Source organism: Camelus dromedarius, chromosome 7, assembly GCF_036321535.1.
Source record: "Camelus dromedarius isolate mCamDro1 chromosome 7, mCamDro1.pat, whole genome shotgun sequence".
Taxonomy (NCBI): Eukaryota; Metazoa; Chordata; class Mammalia; order Artiodactyla; family Camelidae; genus Camelus; species Camelus dromedarius.
Genome location: NC_087442.1, coordinates 60,236,956 through 60,253,524, shown reverse-complemented (window position 1 = coordinate 60,253,524; position 16,569 = coordinate 60,236,956). Strand labels below are relative to the sequence as shown.

At 36.8% G+C, this 16,569-nt stretch overlaps 1 long non-coding RNA gene across 1 annotated transcript in view; it reads left to right on the top strand.

Annotated features, from left to right (window-relative positions):
• Window positions 1-11,648, top strand: part of LOC135321698 (uncharacterized) — a 68,206-nt gene extending 56,558 nt beyond the window's left edge. The window contains exon 6 of the long non-coding RNA XR_010381692.1: window positions 11,517-11,648. This is a non-coding gene — a long non-coding RNA (uncharacterized LOC135321698). The remainder of the gene's footprint in view (window positions 1-11,516) is intronic.
• Window positions 11,649-16,569: the final 4,921 nt, after the last annotated feature.

The window sequence follows — 16,569 nt, the reverse complement described above, 5'->3', positions numbered from 1 at the left end:
TCTGAACTTTTACCCCCTGCCCAGTCTGCTCCAAACATTTTGGTTTTCCTGCTGTTGTCAATGTGTCAAACCCTCCAAACACAAACACCTGTTCCTCCCCTGCTTGCCCTATTTCCCACTGGATGTTATGACTTCCTCCCACTCATCATTTAGATCTCTGCTCAGAGGTTACTGCCTTATCAGAGAGATCATTCCTGACTACCTTGTCCATGGCAGCACTTAATGCCATCACACCACATTCTCTCTCTCCCTTACCTACTCTGCTTTATTTTTGTCCAAAACATATTTTGTTCTCTGATACTTTCTTTTGTTTATTGTTTCATTGTTTGTCTCCATCAGTAAAAATGGAATGTCCATCCTTGCCTGTTGTGTTTCCTGTAGTATCTCCAGAAGTTAAAAGAGTACCTGGTACATATCAGAGAGGCTCAAGAAATATGTGTAAAGTAATGATGGTGTCTAACATCCAGTGCTGCCTGCTCTATTAAGTATTTCTTTCATGCTTGGTGCCTCTCTGTCATGTTGCTGGCTTATCTCAACTGATCAGTGGTTGTGTGTAGATCTTTGTGCTTGTGATGCCCTGTTAGGCCATCCTGGGAAAGCTCCATCAATGTACTTCCACCTGCTTATGGGGGAGATTGATGAAGTGATGCTGTGAGTGGACTGGCAGACTGCCTCCCGTCCCTTAGAGGGAGAGGCAGAATAGAACTATTTATTGGGATGTACCTATAGCTGCAGGAGAGATAGGACACTCCTCATTCCTCCTGACTGTGACCATTATTCTAAAGCCCTAATCCTTCCTTTCCAATAGAGGCCTCTACACATGTTGTTGCTGCCTAAAGGCAGGCACCACTCTCGCTTGTTTCTTTACACAGGGAGAAGTGTAGACTAGTTGACCTACTTGGCTGTACCCACTGTAGTGTAACCCTATTATCTTTCTGTCAGTTGCCCCAGGGTTCCCTCCTACTTCAAAAGTCTTTCAACCAAGTTCATGGAGCAGCATCCTTTTCTTAAAAATATCTTTTTTTTTTATTTTGAAATAATGTAAGACTCACAAGAAGTTGCCAGATAGTACAAAGAATGCCCATGTATCCTTCACTTAATACATTGCACATAATATATTGTCAAAGGCAGGAAATTCATGTTGGTACAGTACTATTAATTCAGGTACTGACTTCATTCAAATTTCACTAGTTTTTACATGCACTTTTTTTGTTAACAGTTTTATGGGTATTATGATTCATAAACCATATGCCAAACAATTCATATGCCACAAAATGTACCCATTTAAATTGTACAATTACTGATTTTTTTTGTAAATTCACAGAGTTGTGCAACCATCAACACAACCTAATTTTAGAATATTTTCATTACCTCTGAAGAGAAAAACCAATATGCATTAGCAGTCACTCTTTATTCTCCATCCTCCAGTGCTAGGCAATCACGAATTTTCCTTCTTTCTCTGTAGATGTGGCCAATGTTTTCATCCATTTTGTAGCACATGTCAGTACTTTATTCCTTTTTTACTGCCAAATAACATTTCATTGTATTGCTATACCACATTTTGTGTGTCCATTTATCAGTTGTTGGATATTTGGGTTGTTTCCACTTTTTGGCTATTATAAATGATGCTGCTATATACTGTTTTTTTGGGGGGGAGGTAGTTCCATAAAATTTTATCATATAAATTCAAATAGCTAAATAACTATCATCACAACCAGGATACAGAAATGTTCCTTCGTTGCACACAAAGTCCTTCATGTTACTCCTTAATAGTCACACACTTGCCCCAACCCTAACTCCTGGCTATCACCCATCTGTTCTCTATCACTATAGTTTGTCACTTTGAGAATGTTATGCAAATAGAATCATACCTATTCAACCCCTTGAGATTGACTTTTTTCCCCTCAAAACAATGCTCTTGAGATCCATCCAAGTTGTTGCATGTGTCAGTTTGTTTCTATTTATTGCTGAAAATTATTTCATAGTATGGGTATACCACTGTTTCTTTATTCATCCACTGAAGGATATTTGGATTGTTTCCTGTTTTGAGCTATTGGAAATGACGCATTGTTTTGCAGGTTTTTGTGTAAGTGTTAGTTTTCATTTCTCTGGGATAAATGCCCTGGAGTACAATTGTTGGCTCATGTGATAGTTGCATGTTTTGGTTTTTAGGAAACTTCCAAACTGCTTCCCAGAGTAGCTGTATCATTTTACATTCCCCCCAGCAATTTCTGAGAGATTGTTTCTCTGCATCCTCTCCAGTGTTTGCTACTGTCACTTATTTTTATTTTAGCTGTTTTAATGGGCCTGTAGTGGTATCTAATGGTTTTAATTTGCCATTTCTGTAATGACTGATTGTATTAGTTTTCCACTGCTGCTATAACAAACTACCACCACTTGAGCAGCTTAAAACAACCCGAGTTTATTGTTTTGTGGTTCTGTAGGTCAGAAGTCTGGCACAAGTCTCACAAGGCTAAAATCATGGTGTGGGCAGAGCTTCATTCTTTTTCTAGTTTCTAGAGGCCACCAGCTTTTTTTGGCTCCTGACAATTCTTCCATCTTCAAAGACTGCAACATCACATTTCTTTGTCCTTTCTTCTGTTGTTATATATCTCTGACTGTAGCCCAGAAAAGATTCTCACTTTTAAGGACTCATATGACAAGACTGAGCCCATTGGGATAACCCAGGATAATCTCCCTACATCAAAGTCCTTAACCTTAATCACATCTGTGAAGTCCCTTCTGCCAAGTGAGATCATATATTCACAGGTTCCAGGGGTTAGGAGGTGGATATCTTTTGGAGGTCATTATTCTGCCTACCATATTAATGGCATTAAACATTTTTAAATGAATACATTTTCCATTCATATACTTTCTTTGGTAAAGTGTCTGTTCGAATCTTTTACCCATTTATAAATGGGTTGTTTGTTTCACTGTTGAGTTTAGAATGTTCTTTCCGTATTCTGGATATGAATGTTTTATTAAATACATGGTTTGTAAATATTTTCTCCCAATCTTTGTCTTGTCTTTTCATCTGCTTAATGAGGTATTTTGCAGAGTAAGCATTAAAATTTTGATAAACTCCAATCCAGTGATTTTTTTTTTTTTTAATGAATCACACTTTTGGAGTCACATCTAAGAATTCTTCATCTAACTCTAAGTCACAGAGATTTTCTTCTAAAAATTTTATAGTATTACATTTTACATTTAAATCTATGATGTATTTGTCCAAAAGCAACTAATATTTTTGTCTTTATGCACCATGAGGGCTTTCTGAGCAAAAATGACTGGTAACATGGGCTAAAGATTAAATATTTCATTCCCATAAATTTTCCTGTAGCACCACTTTAGCTACATACCACATATATTTTTAATTGAATTTTTTATTGAGATAATTGTAGATTCACATGCAGTGGTAAGAAATAATATAGAGAGATCCTTATATACTTTACCCAGTTTCCCTCAATGATAATATTTTGAAAAATTATAGTATAATATCACAACTAGGATGTTGATATTGATAAAATTCATTGATTTTATTCAGATTTCCCCAGTTTTACATGTACTCATTTGTATGTGTGTATATTAAGTAGTATACAATTTTATGACCTTTGTAGGTTCGTGTATCCTCTACCAAGACCCTGAACAGTTCCAACACCACCTCCACAAGGGTCCCTTATGTTGCCCTTTTACATCCATACCTCCTTCCTTCTCATCCTTTCTTTTCCCAGCCCTTGGCAATCACTAGTCTCTCTTCTTTTTCTAAAACTGTCATTTTGAAAATGTCATATAAGTGGAGTCATACAGTATGCATTTTGGGGAGGACTGGCTTTTTCTAGCATAATTCCCCAGAGATTCATCCAAGTTGTTTTATGTATCAATAGTTCATTTTTAAATGATTGCTGAGTAGTTTTGCATGGTTAGTATAACCATAACAGTGTAACAGTTTGTTAAACCATTTACCAACTGAAGGACATCTGGACTGATACCAGTTTTTGATCATAATGGAAAAGCTTCCATGAACACTCATCTATAGGTTTCTTTGTGAGCATAACTTTTCATTTCTTTAAGATAAATGCTCAGGAGTGCAATTGCTGGCTCATGTGATAGTTGTATGTTTAGTTTTTTAGGAAACTGCCAAACTGCTTTCCAGAGTAGCTATAGCATTTTACATTCCCACCAGAAACGTATGAAAAACCTAGTTTCTCCAAATTCTCAACAGAATTTTGTGTTGTCACTGTTTTGTTTTGTTTTGTTTTTTTAATTTAGACATTCTGTTGATATCTCACTGTGGTTTTCTACAGTTCTGATATGTCGTATTTTCACTTTAATTCAGTTGATTTAAAAACTTTTTTCGAGACATCTTACTTGACACATGGACTATTTAGAAGCAGATTGTTTAATTTCTAAGTGGTGATTTTTTTCCTTTTATTTCTGTTATTGAATTCTAGTTTGATTCCATTTTGATCAAAAAACATACTTTATATGATTTCAATTCTTTTAAATTTGTTGAAGTTCATCCTATGATCTAAGAAATCATTTTTTGGTGAATATTCTCCAAGCACACTTAGAGAGAATGTGTATTCTACTGCTGTTGGATAGAATGTTCTTATAAATATCAATTGGATTTCCTTGGTTGATGGTATTGTTTAATTTTCTTAAATCCTTGCTGACTTTTTTTTTTTTTTTTTTTTTTTTTTTTTTTTTTACTATTTCTACTAATTTCTAACAAAGGGGTGATGAGGTCTCCAACTATGATTGTGGATTTCTCTATTTCTCTTTTTATTTCTGTAAGTTTTTGTCTCATGTATTTTGCAGCTCCCTTTTTTGATATGTTTAGGCCATTTAAACTTAAGGTTATTATTGATATTTCAGAATTTATGCCTGCCATTTTATTAATTACTTCATTTATTCTATTTTTCAACTTCTCTTTCCCCTCTCCTGTCTTTCTCTGAGCTGCTTGAGCTTTTTTTTTTCTTTTTTTTTGTATTCCATTTTGATTTAGCTATAGTGTTATCTCTTGAGTCTGTCTCTTCATTCAGTTATTTTTTAAGTGGTTGTTTTAGGGGTTACAATAAGTATATGTAGCATATTATAGTCTACCATTATCAATATTTTACCACTACTGCTTTTAAAAGTTCTTACCAATATTTTACCACTACTACTTTCAAAAGTTCTCTTGTCTTAAGTTTTCAGAATTTTGACTGTGATGTATTTAAGTATGGATTTCTTTGGGTTTACTCTGTTTGTGGTTTGCTCAGCTTCTTGACTCTGTAGATTTATATCTTTCATCAAATTTGGGCAATTTTTAGCCATTATTTCTTCAGAATTTTTTTCAGTCCTGCATTTTTTTTTCTTCCTGGGACTCTGATGACATGAATCTTAGATCTTTTGTTATTATCCTTTAGATCTCTAGGGCTCAATTTTTTCAGAAATTTTTTTTTATGTATTTTTGATTAAATAATTTCTGTTAACCTACCTAAAGTTCACTGATTCTTATCTTGTCATTTCCATTCTGTTATTGAGTCTGTCAAGTGAGGTTTTTATTTAGGTTATTGTACTTTTCAGTTCTAGAATTTCTGTTTAACTCTTCTTTACATCTTCTATTTCTTTGCAATATTTTCTATTTTTAAAAAAATTTCAAAAGTGTTCACAGTTGCTTGCTAAAGCACTTTAGACAGCTTTCTGAAAATCCTGTTCAGACAATTCCAACATTTGTGTCATATAGATATTGTTACCTGTTGATTGTCTTTTCTTGTTTGAGCTTAGGCTTTCCTGGTTCTTGGTATGACAGTTTCATACTGTATCCTGGATATTTTGAGTATTGTGTTGCGAGACCTTGGTTTCTATTGTCTTCTTCTTTAGCAACCTATTTAAGTGCAGAACGCATATCATGTTACTCTTTTTGTATACTGTAGTTCAAATGTCAGTTTAGTTTATCAAACCTCTGCCATGTTACTCTGATCTGCTTGGCTTATGTGTTATCCAGATGACTGTACTGCATCCTATAGACTCTCAGCACTGTTTGGGTAGTTGGAGAGTTACCATCTCTTTATTGCATGGCAGAGTTTGGAAGATAAGGTCTCACCTTCAGACTCATGTGATGAGTGTTACCTCCTTGTTACTATAGTGGGAAGGGTGAAAAACAGAGCTCCACCTCCTTTGTCTGCCACTGCACTGCCCATTGTGGTAGGAGAGGGCAGTGGTGTTTTTAATTAATGTTCATTCCCAAGAACAGGCAGGTATGGTTAAGGAGTTTGTGTCCTGTTGGATCACCCTTTCCTGGTCCTTTGGCTAGAGAAAGCAGACTTTTCTTGGGGCTATTTGCTGTCTGTGACTGTTGATGTTTCTGGGTTCTCTAGCATTCAGGCTGAGGTGTTTATGAGGCAAGAAAAAACTCAGGAAACTTATTGCCAGGTTGTTCCTCAAGTTCCAAGGTCCGTAGCTATTTCACTTTATTTTCTCCTCCCTTCAGAGTCTTTATCCAAGATTTTTCTGTTGTGGTTAGTGGGAAGAATAGAATAGAATGTGTTTACTCCATTTTATCTGGAACCAGCAGTCCCCAGAGCAGCATCCTTTGTAGTACCTTGTTCTTATTTATGGTTTAGCAGTTTTTTTCCTCATATTTAATTTGATTAAAAAAAAATCTAGGATGCCTCCAAAATTACCCATACATGTTTTTTCCTGTGGTAATAGATTTTAAAATCACACATCTTTTCTGTTATTTCTAGTTAATCATTGTGAAAGGGAGAACTTCCACATGGGATCAGTCTGTCATCCAAAACCAGAGTATAAAGACTATTTATTTCTGTGAATTTATTTCATGTAAAGGGCTTACAAAATAAAAAATTTATATCATTTTAAACTCACTTAACAAATCCTGCTTATTGAGAATAACAAAATTACATGCAAAGAAATACTAATTTTAGCAAAAATATATGCATTGATTAATAAAGCATTTGAATGTTTAAAACTGAGATTTATTCTGCTTTTAAATATATAAAGAAATATCACAGAGACAAACTGAGCTATTGGATTGAGCTGCTTTTGAGAAATCAGTCAGCTATTGATCGGGGAATCGTTGCTATGGTTGACTCCATGGCAACAGTTGAGATGAAAAGTGAATAAGAAGGGGGAAGAGAAAGGACTTAGGTGAGAATCCCAAGGGAAACCCAGAGAAAAGAGAAAGAAGAGCCTCATGGGGACTTCTAAAAAGATTTGTCAGAGGTTTAAAAGGAGACTGGAGGATCAGTGAGCTCTGTTTAGCTACTGAGATAGAAAAAAATTGTACCATTTTGTAAAACCGCCATGGATTGGTACTTGTCTTAAACTTAATCATCCATTATAATAATTATTATTACTTACCATTTACCAATGAAATTTACATGGACAGTTTGAGAAACAAAAGTAAATTATGACAGTTGTGGGCATGTGATGATTTTAATTAAAGTGGAAAAATGCCCTATTGCATTAGAGAGCTTAAATTATTTTATCCTGATGAGTGTGAGTTTAAGACAGATGGATAAAATTTTTGTAGCTTAGTTTAAAAAAACACATTGACAGGTTTCAACATGCTTGTAAGAATGTTTTATTTATTTACTTCTTCATAGCAGTTTGATCCTTCTCAACTATACAGTTGAGAGTATGAATTTAGAGGTTGTCTGTTAAATCTTTTTTGAGTAAATTAAAAGCTAACACATAGCCTATACCAGAAAATGAAGTTTAATTACCTTAAAAATTCTGAATTATATTATTGGAACATGAACGCATTTATATAATTTTTAAGTAATTACAATAACATTAGTAAAAGATTACCAAAGATTCTGTTGGATCTAGATTAATAAATGAATTAAAATTATAATTAGCAGCTTGTGAGCAAATGGTGCTTGAAAACAGCAAATGCAAATAGTGCTTGAAAACAATGCCTTAAACATCTCCCATATTTTGTAATTATTAATTAGCAAACTACTCTTTTACAGTTTGGATCAAGGAAAGCTTCAATGCAGCTAATGAAATTATCATAGATTTAAAATTAGTCTGGCCTGAATTATATTCTGTTCTAAAGCTAAAAGCTTGATTTACATTTTAAATTTTTAATGCTTTTCATTTTCTTTCTTTGGAACCTTTTCTCAAGTCTGACTATTTTGATAATAGTCAACCTTTCTCTCCATGAGACACATCAATAGTAAATTGAATGAAATCAGGATTCTTTTCAACTCTTTGAGAACTCATTTAAATGACTGTACAGGAGTTCTGTGCACCATCTTTGAAGACATTTTATGTAATCAATCTTGACTTAAAATGATCTTAATTTACACAAACTAGGGAAAGGTAAGAAGTTATATGTTTATTGTCAACGATAAGTTATTTTTCTCAATATTAAATTCTAACTTAAATCCTATAAAGGACATCCAACAAAATCTTTAGTTCCCTTGAAGCCTGGATGTGTGTAACCTTTAAAAATATTGCTATATTCTGTTTTTTGTTATAGTAAAAAAAATTATAAGACACCTGAAAAGAATCAGAAAAAAGAATAATATGTATGTCAATTATATATCAGTAAAACGCGAAAATACTAAGTAGTAAAATACAATGTTGCATTCTTTTCTGTTCCATTTCAAATATTATTTCATGACTAGTAGTCCTGCACACAGAATCATTATTATTATAGACATATATTATTCTGGCCATACCCAGGTCACAGCAACTGACAACTGCGGTGGGGGAGAGGGGCATCATTTACAATGAATACAATATGAATAGAGTCCCCTGGAGCTCCTGGCCTAAGTGCTCGCTCCTGTGCTAGATACTGAGATGTCAAAGATCAGTATGATGCTGTCAGTTTAGTTATGGAAAACAGATATGTGAAAACATAATTTTTATGGAATCCAAAAAGTAACAATGAAACATGTTCAAAATACTATGGTAGTGCAAAGGAAGAATTTATAAGCCTAAAGGAGTCACAGAAGACCCCCAGACCTACGATGTTGTTCTTGTTTAAAGAAGTATCAACTGAGTTCAAGTCTTCACAATTAGAAGAGCACAGCTTAATTATAACAATCAGCTGCCATTTATTGAACTCTTATGTACAAGGTCCTATGCTAAGTAATTAATGTGCCCTGCTTTTGATATAATTTACACAACAATCTCATGTCATAGGTATTTTGATCATCCATATTTTATTGGTCAGAAATCTGAAGTTTGGAGATGTGAAATAACCAGTCAAGGCCACAGACTTCTTCTAAGAGGTGGGGATGGCATGGTAGGGACCTGGGTCTAACAGGTAATGGCACGCAGCAGGGGCCTCATTTAACATGTCAGCGTGTGAATGGTGACAGATCTCTGTATGGGGATTGGGTACATTATGACCAGATTCAGGGATGTGGATTACTAAAAGGTGGTTTTAGGAAACTAAGGAAGATAAAAGGAATAAAATTCAATCCTGAGGATAATGCAGTGGCTTTTGTGAAACAGTATAGCTTACTGCTACCCCATGTGTGTCTAGATTCAAATCCTGCCTCCCTCAGTAAGGCTTGTGTGACCTTGAGAAAGTTATTTAATCTCTCAACCCTTACTCCTCTTCATAAAAAAATACATGAATTATTCTTTGTTAAACTCAGTAGTAACTGCTTTATAAAAGTTAAATTTCTTTTTATTGAGCTCAGAGATTGGAGTAGTTTGAATTGGAGGATGAAGGTCACAAATCCTCGGAAATAAGATTTGTGTAAAATTGTGTATAGGTACATAGAATTATAAAGAGGATGGGAACTTATGTCTACATACAAGTGTACAAAAACATCACGTTATACAATAAACACGAAATCAAGTTAAACTTGACCTCAGGCCCCATTCTGCCTTAGACGACAGGAAATCCAAGCTTGGTCATTACTGATATTCTCCCAGCCCCATCTTTGGGTAATACAAAGATTCCCGAACTTTCAGGGAGGCCTCCCATGAATGGATTGGCAGGTTGTGCTCTGCACAACCTCAGGGGCACAATTCACATCTCAAGAGGCTTGACCACACATTCTTAGAACAGGAAGGAGGAAAAAATAGAGCATGAAACGACCCACCAATTAACATTTCAATAAATTATCCAGCCACATGCATTTTTTTTTTTTTTGAGGGAAGAAGAGAGTCCATACCTTTCATTAGATTCTCAAAGCAAAGAGGGAGGCTGATTTGATCCAGCAAAAGAGATGGGTGTCAAACCTCTGTGCTCCACAAAGCAGGAAAACATCACATTTGCATTGATTATAGACCCTTTTCATAGTGCTGACACATCTATGAGCTTTGAGTGGCCTCATTATTTTTTTATTAAATTGGGTCAGGGTGGGGGCCCCCCATTCAACCTAAATGCAGATGGGGTCATTGTGACTGAGCCGCAATATACACAATAGGTAATAAATTCTGGGAAATGAAATCTGTCATCAGACCACTCTTTCACACAACAAAAACGAGATGGGGTATAACATTGGGACTTGAGGCAAAAAAAGTCTCCAAGATAAAGAGCCAGAATTGCATTCACTGCGTTATAAAGCATTGGGGGGGCCTCTTCTTTGGACGGAACAGGAAAGGACCAGTATTGATTCAGTAAAAGGTATGTAAAACTACTGAACAGAAGACCATGTACATAATGGAGGGAGCTTGTGGAATACACAATGATTTTGCAAATAAACGTGGACACCTGAACGGCTGCTTCATTATCAGCCTCATCTTCAAATACAGGGAGAGAGAAAGTGCTTTCTGAAGAGTAGTGGAAAAAAACACTCAGGTTAATGAAGAAAGCCCGAACTATGTCTTATCTGTCATTTTAAGTGCTCATTACAATGATTATTTTTACTGGCATTTAATTTTTATAAAATTCAATTGATCAGACCTAGATCCATGATTAATCACTTGGGTATCATTAGTATGATTAGGACCACAAGTGGGTCCTAAGAAGCAGTAAGAACATAGTCTAAGTCCCATTTTTAGCATTATTCTTGCACTCAGTACTGTCCACTTTCTACATCCTATTGCTTTCAGAAGAATCTGGAAGTCTCTATTTCATGACAGTTTGATTTAGTCTTTTGTCACATTAATTTTAGAGTTCTTTATTAAAAAAAAAAACCAGTGCTTTCAGAATTCCGACTTGTCATACAATCGTAACTTCCATTTTTTTATCATCACAAAAAAATCATCCATCCATCCAGAGGGCTGAAGATTCTTCTCTAGTGTGCATGGTGTAACACAAAGTACAAGAAATTTGAGTTAGGTGGATTCAAATTACACACCCTGTTTCTTCATTTGTTAAGTGGGAATGCAGGACCTACCTTACAGTGCCACAGGAAGTTTAAGCAAAATATCAAACACAGTGTCACATCCAGTGTCAGGAAAGGGTCAGTACTAGTAGTCTCCTTATTTCGAAGTAAAATTACTAAGCAACTCGTATACAGACTATTTTATCTTGTGAGTTCTGGAACTATGGAATCTTTGAGCTGGAAAGGCCCTCAGTACAAACTTTTATTTTACAGATGAGGAAACTTGAAGACCTGAGGAGATGAAAAGACGTGTTTAAGGTAAAATATCTAGTTTTCTCATTAAGTAACTGTTGAATGAAGGGATACCATTACATCATCACCAGATGTGTCAAGTAACGATCGATTGTCTAGAAGCAAGGCCTGTCACCATGTGTGACGATGTGAAATGTAAAATGTGAAAAACTATGTGAAGATTTGTATGTCTTCCTCTTTTTAAATATATTTTTCATTGAAATTATTGACACATGTATTAATTGCACTTCATATTTAACCAATTTAACTTGTTTTGTTTTAGGTTAAAATGGCATTGGTTTATTGTTCTAATCAGTTACTACTTATACCTTTTATAATTATTATATATTATATATTAAAGGAAAGGACTAAGTCACACATGACATTATGAGAAACAGTAAGTCATTTAATTGCTGGTTCCTTGTCTAGTCATAAAAATAGCGTTATTGGAAATAAATTCATTAGTATATAATACAGTTCACTTGGCATATTTCTGATGAATTTTATTAGTATTTATTAGAATTTAGTAAATTTTATTTTCTGCTCTATCAGCCTTACCAGATTTATATACAAAAAATACAAAGCGGTAGATTTCCATATAAAAGAAGAAGGCATTATGATGTATGAATTTTAAAATAGTGGTTTCCTAGAAATGGCTCTGTGGTAGTCCTGCCTTCCTGGGGTTGTTCGGCAGCATTTCAGCTTATGTCATTACCACACCAGCCTCCCTTACAGGGCCCACAAGGCACCCGGGTCTGTCACTATAGCAACAGATTCTGACTCAGATTAGCCCATCCTCATAGTGCACAGAGCCTCTTCTTTGAAGAAGTTTTGTGTGTGTGTGTGTGTGTTTAATTTTAAATACATTTTCTCAAATTATAGGTATACAGTTTCTGAATATTTTTTCTAATTTTCTTATAAGTGTAATCTGACCATTGAGCATCTGGGCACACATAATTTCTTGAATAGCGAAGGAAATATAATGTGAACATTTAAATGTAGATTGCTTTTTCATTCTGGGTACCATTTTGAAAAGAAGAACAGGAAAATAACATTTCAGAATAAAAAACACCTGAAGAAATAGCTGAGGAAGGAAATCAACTCTCTTTGATCTTTATGCTGCAATAAAAGCTCTTTTATGCTGATTTTTAAGACGCAAAATGCATAGATCTGAACGAACAAGCAAATTTTTTCCATTAAAATTTTAAAAAAATGAAAATGTTGCAAGGGCCACAGTTATAAACCTTGCACAATAAAATTATCTTTTTATCTATCAAGCAGAGAGTTCACAGGTTTGCTCAAGATGCCATGTCTATCCCTTCCCCTCCAGGAGGACAGTAAAGCCCTGTAGAGGCTGCAGTGGCAGCTGCTTTCTCATTTCCTTTTGGCTGTTTGGACAGACCTTGCAGCTGTGGTGACTGACTGTAAGAAGAAAGGCTGATAATTTTCACCTTACATGATAGGATTTCTCAAGTACTGCCCCATCCATTAACTCATTTGAAACTAAAGTACGGTTTTCTCCCCTCCACCTCCCAATTAGGAAAGATATTTATGTTTTATTTAAAATTCCTTTCTGATCTATTACCAAACAAGAAAAAGAAATTTACACAATAACTCACAGTACGGTACTCTGTTTACAAAGTAAGCTTGACTTTCTGTTTGTTTTCTTCTAGAGCCTTAAATTCAACTCCTATTTTATGCCGTATTTCCATATTCAGCCATACTTGATACCAGAGTGACTTGGTTCTTGATGACTTCTTTGAAACGTCTCCCTTTTTCCTTTCCCCTTTGGCTCTGTTCTTACTATGTTTTCTAAAATATCTATCCTGCCCGAATGCCAGCAGCCATGTGACTTAGGGAGAAGGTACATTCAATCCATTCTACGGAAAAACAGATGCTCCCTTCAGCGGATGTGGCTGGCCCCACAGAAGACAGGGCTGGAGTTTGAGTCAGTTTTGATCCCCAGAGCTCCTGCTCCAGGGCCCATGTTATTTTCTCACCTCTTTCCCCTGGGCTTCCTCATTTGCAAAACAATGTGGATTCCCGTTCCTGCCTTTCTAACTAATGGAAAGAGGAGGAAGGTCAGGAGCCACTGTGCTGAGGAGGACCTCCTCCATTTCTTCAGGCTCCCGTATTATACTTAACAATGAAAAAATGCCAAAGTAGGGTTGCACTAAACTTAAAATATTTACACTTAGCAATTACTTTTGTAAGAGGAACAGAGGCCCTCCAATGCTGTCAGTGTATCTCTGTGAATGTATGTATCTAGCTTCATTTGGAAATTTTTAGAAAAATATCTAAAATTTTGGCCCTTAATGACTTTGAAATCCTGGCCCAATGCCCTCTGTCTCAATAGAGGAATGCCCCAACATGAACTTGAGGAGTCCAGAGAACAGTGGTAGTAGCAACAGAAGAATTGATGCAATTCGGACAAAGGTGGCAGGTTAATAACAGCTAATACCTGTAAAGCATTTACTGTGTACCAGGGACAATTCTAAATATTTGTAATGTGCTTACATATTATGCTTTTTTTAGACAGAGAACTCTTGTTATCCACATATTTATACATGAAGAAACCAAAGCACACAACTATAAAATAACTTGCCCGAGGTTACACGACCAGGAGTGGTACTGAGTCTGTGCTTTTAAGCGCTGTGCCACTTGATCTGTTACTGAATGCAAAGCAAAACCACAAGGACCAGAAGGGGAGAGTGAGTGTCCTCAGACTCACAGCAAAGGATGGTGTATGGGGGTGTGGTGGTGGGAAGGGGTACTTACAATATCAGTAGTTGAACTATTCGGGGCTCGGCAGCATGTGCCATTTTGATTCTGTCTCCATCCTATGGGATAGTTGTTCCCAGGGCTGCAGGAGTTGGGAAAACAAGGTTGATATCTGCAAGCATATTCTCTCCCCATAGGCCCGATGATGTATTCAAACCACAGTTTAAAGTGCCATTTTTCAGTGGCACCTGGAATCGGATCTAGCTTCATGGGCATGTGACTTAGGCAGGCAGTCAGAGCCCTGTGCTCTGAGAGATCCTGCACTTGGATTAATGCTCTGTTGTCACCATCTTGAAAGTGTTAATAATTTTTGAACAAGAGAGCCCACATTTTCATTTTACACTGGGCCTTGCAAATTATGTAGCCAGTCCTGTAAGGAATCCTGAGGAATATCTGGAGACGTTTGTAGCTCTGATCTACCAGGGGAGATAAGATTCTATTTCCATGTGATTCCGCTGGAACTGCAGTGCTATAAATCTGCAATTGCCTGTTAGTGGATTTGCATTTTACTGCAATGTAATACTTGTCCTCACAGGGGAAAGCAGTCAGCTCTCACTAATAGGGGCTTTAAGGATGTTCTGCCAAGTTCCACGTGCATAGCCTTGAGCAAAAAAGGCTCGAGACAGGCTCCAAATTCAACTACAGGGTTAACTACAAGGGAGCCTCTTTGCAGAATGATAAAACACAGTTAACCTCCACTAGATTTGCAGCCTCAAGGAGTGCTCCTGCAGAGTCACACAGGTCCAAGTATAAAATTCTAGCTTGGGTCCTCCTGGAAATTTCTATTTCCCATTTCACAGTGTTTGAAGAATTTAGGCATGCTATAGTTAAGTCAAGATTTGCCAGAACTTACAGAGAAGATCAAACTGCCTCAGTACAGGGAAGCCAATCTGCTAAGTCCTCCATTTCCTCTCTCAATCCTCTAGCAGTCTGGCACTAGAGTAAACGATTGCTCACCAGTGATGAGTTTCCATGGAGTCAGTTGCTCCTGAGGCCTTTTCTGAAGTGAAGGGTAGTGAGCTGATTCTCTCTACCAGAGCAGTAATGATAGCAGTGAGCAGAAACTATGAGGGGAAAAAAAGCTAACTTCTCAAAAAAGACAGAAAGGGAATTTCACGCCTGTATTGTTCAGAGGAGCCAGACCCCTCATATTCAAGGAGATCTGGGGGCTAGCCTGAATTAATAATGACGGCGAACATCTAGCATCTACTAATGTCCCAAACACCCTTGTAAGAGCTGTACACACATCAGCCTAGTTAATCCTCACAACAGGCCAATGAGAGAAGTATTAGGATGATCTCTGTTTTAAAGGTGGAGGACCCGAGGCACAGAGAGGGTAAGCAAGTGGTGAAGTCAGGAGAGCAGCTGCGCAGTAGGAGCTACAGGTTCATCCAGGACAATAAGAGGCAGTGAGGAGTCCCCGGTGGGGCTGGCTGTGTGTGCAGCTGCTCAGTCTGCGTCCTGTTTGTCCTCACAATAAACCCCCCGTTAATGAGGGAAGCACGATTGGTCTCCATTGCTCCTGCAACCTGAAAGAGCCTATAGAATACAGATCCTATTGTGAATGCTTTTGTAATTTGTAGTTTCCTTTTTTTTTATAAACGGGAATAATCAGCCTCTTAATGTATCCATAGGGAATTCAGGAGAGGGATGAAGAAGCGGCTCCTGTTTTTGAGGCGTTTGCAATCATTGTTGGAAAGACAGAGCCAGCAGATGGGGAACAATAGTGAGGGACGCAAAGGCCGGTGTAAGCAAATGCCTCACTGTGGTCTTCTCCCGTGAATGGTGTGGGAAATCAGGGAAGGGAAGGGGTGCTTACTCTCTGGCTATCTAGTCAGGTGGCATGGGGGATGGAAAGAAGAAACTGGATGGCTTTGGGCACATTTCCTCTTTAGACTTCACCTCAGCAACTGTAAAATAAAGCCATACATTATCTCAAAGTCTTCTTACAGCTTTAACATTCAGTGAATCCTGACCTTGTCTGTGAAGCTGGGTTTTTTGTGTGTTACTTGCTAAAAGCCGAGGCACGCCCATAACTGATACGGCCCAGACTGGATATCATATGGTTAGGTTGATAGTTTCCGGCTCTCACGTTAGCTCCCAAGAGCATAAGCGTCCTGCACTGTAGTCCATTAGCTTTTCTTGTCTATTCAATTGAGTGATTACCCCAGCCATTTTCATATATATATATATATATATTTTTTTTTTCTTGGCTATTTGTATTTTTCTCTATTTTTTGGCCAAAATATAAAAA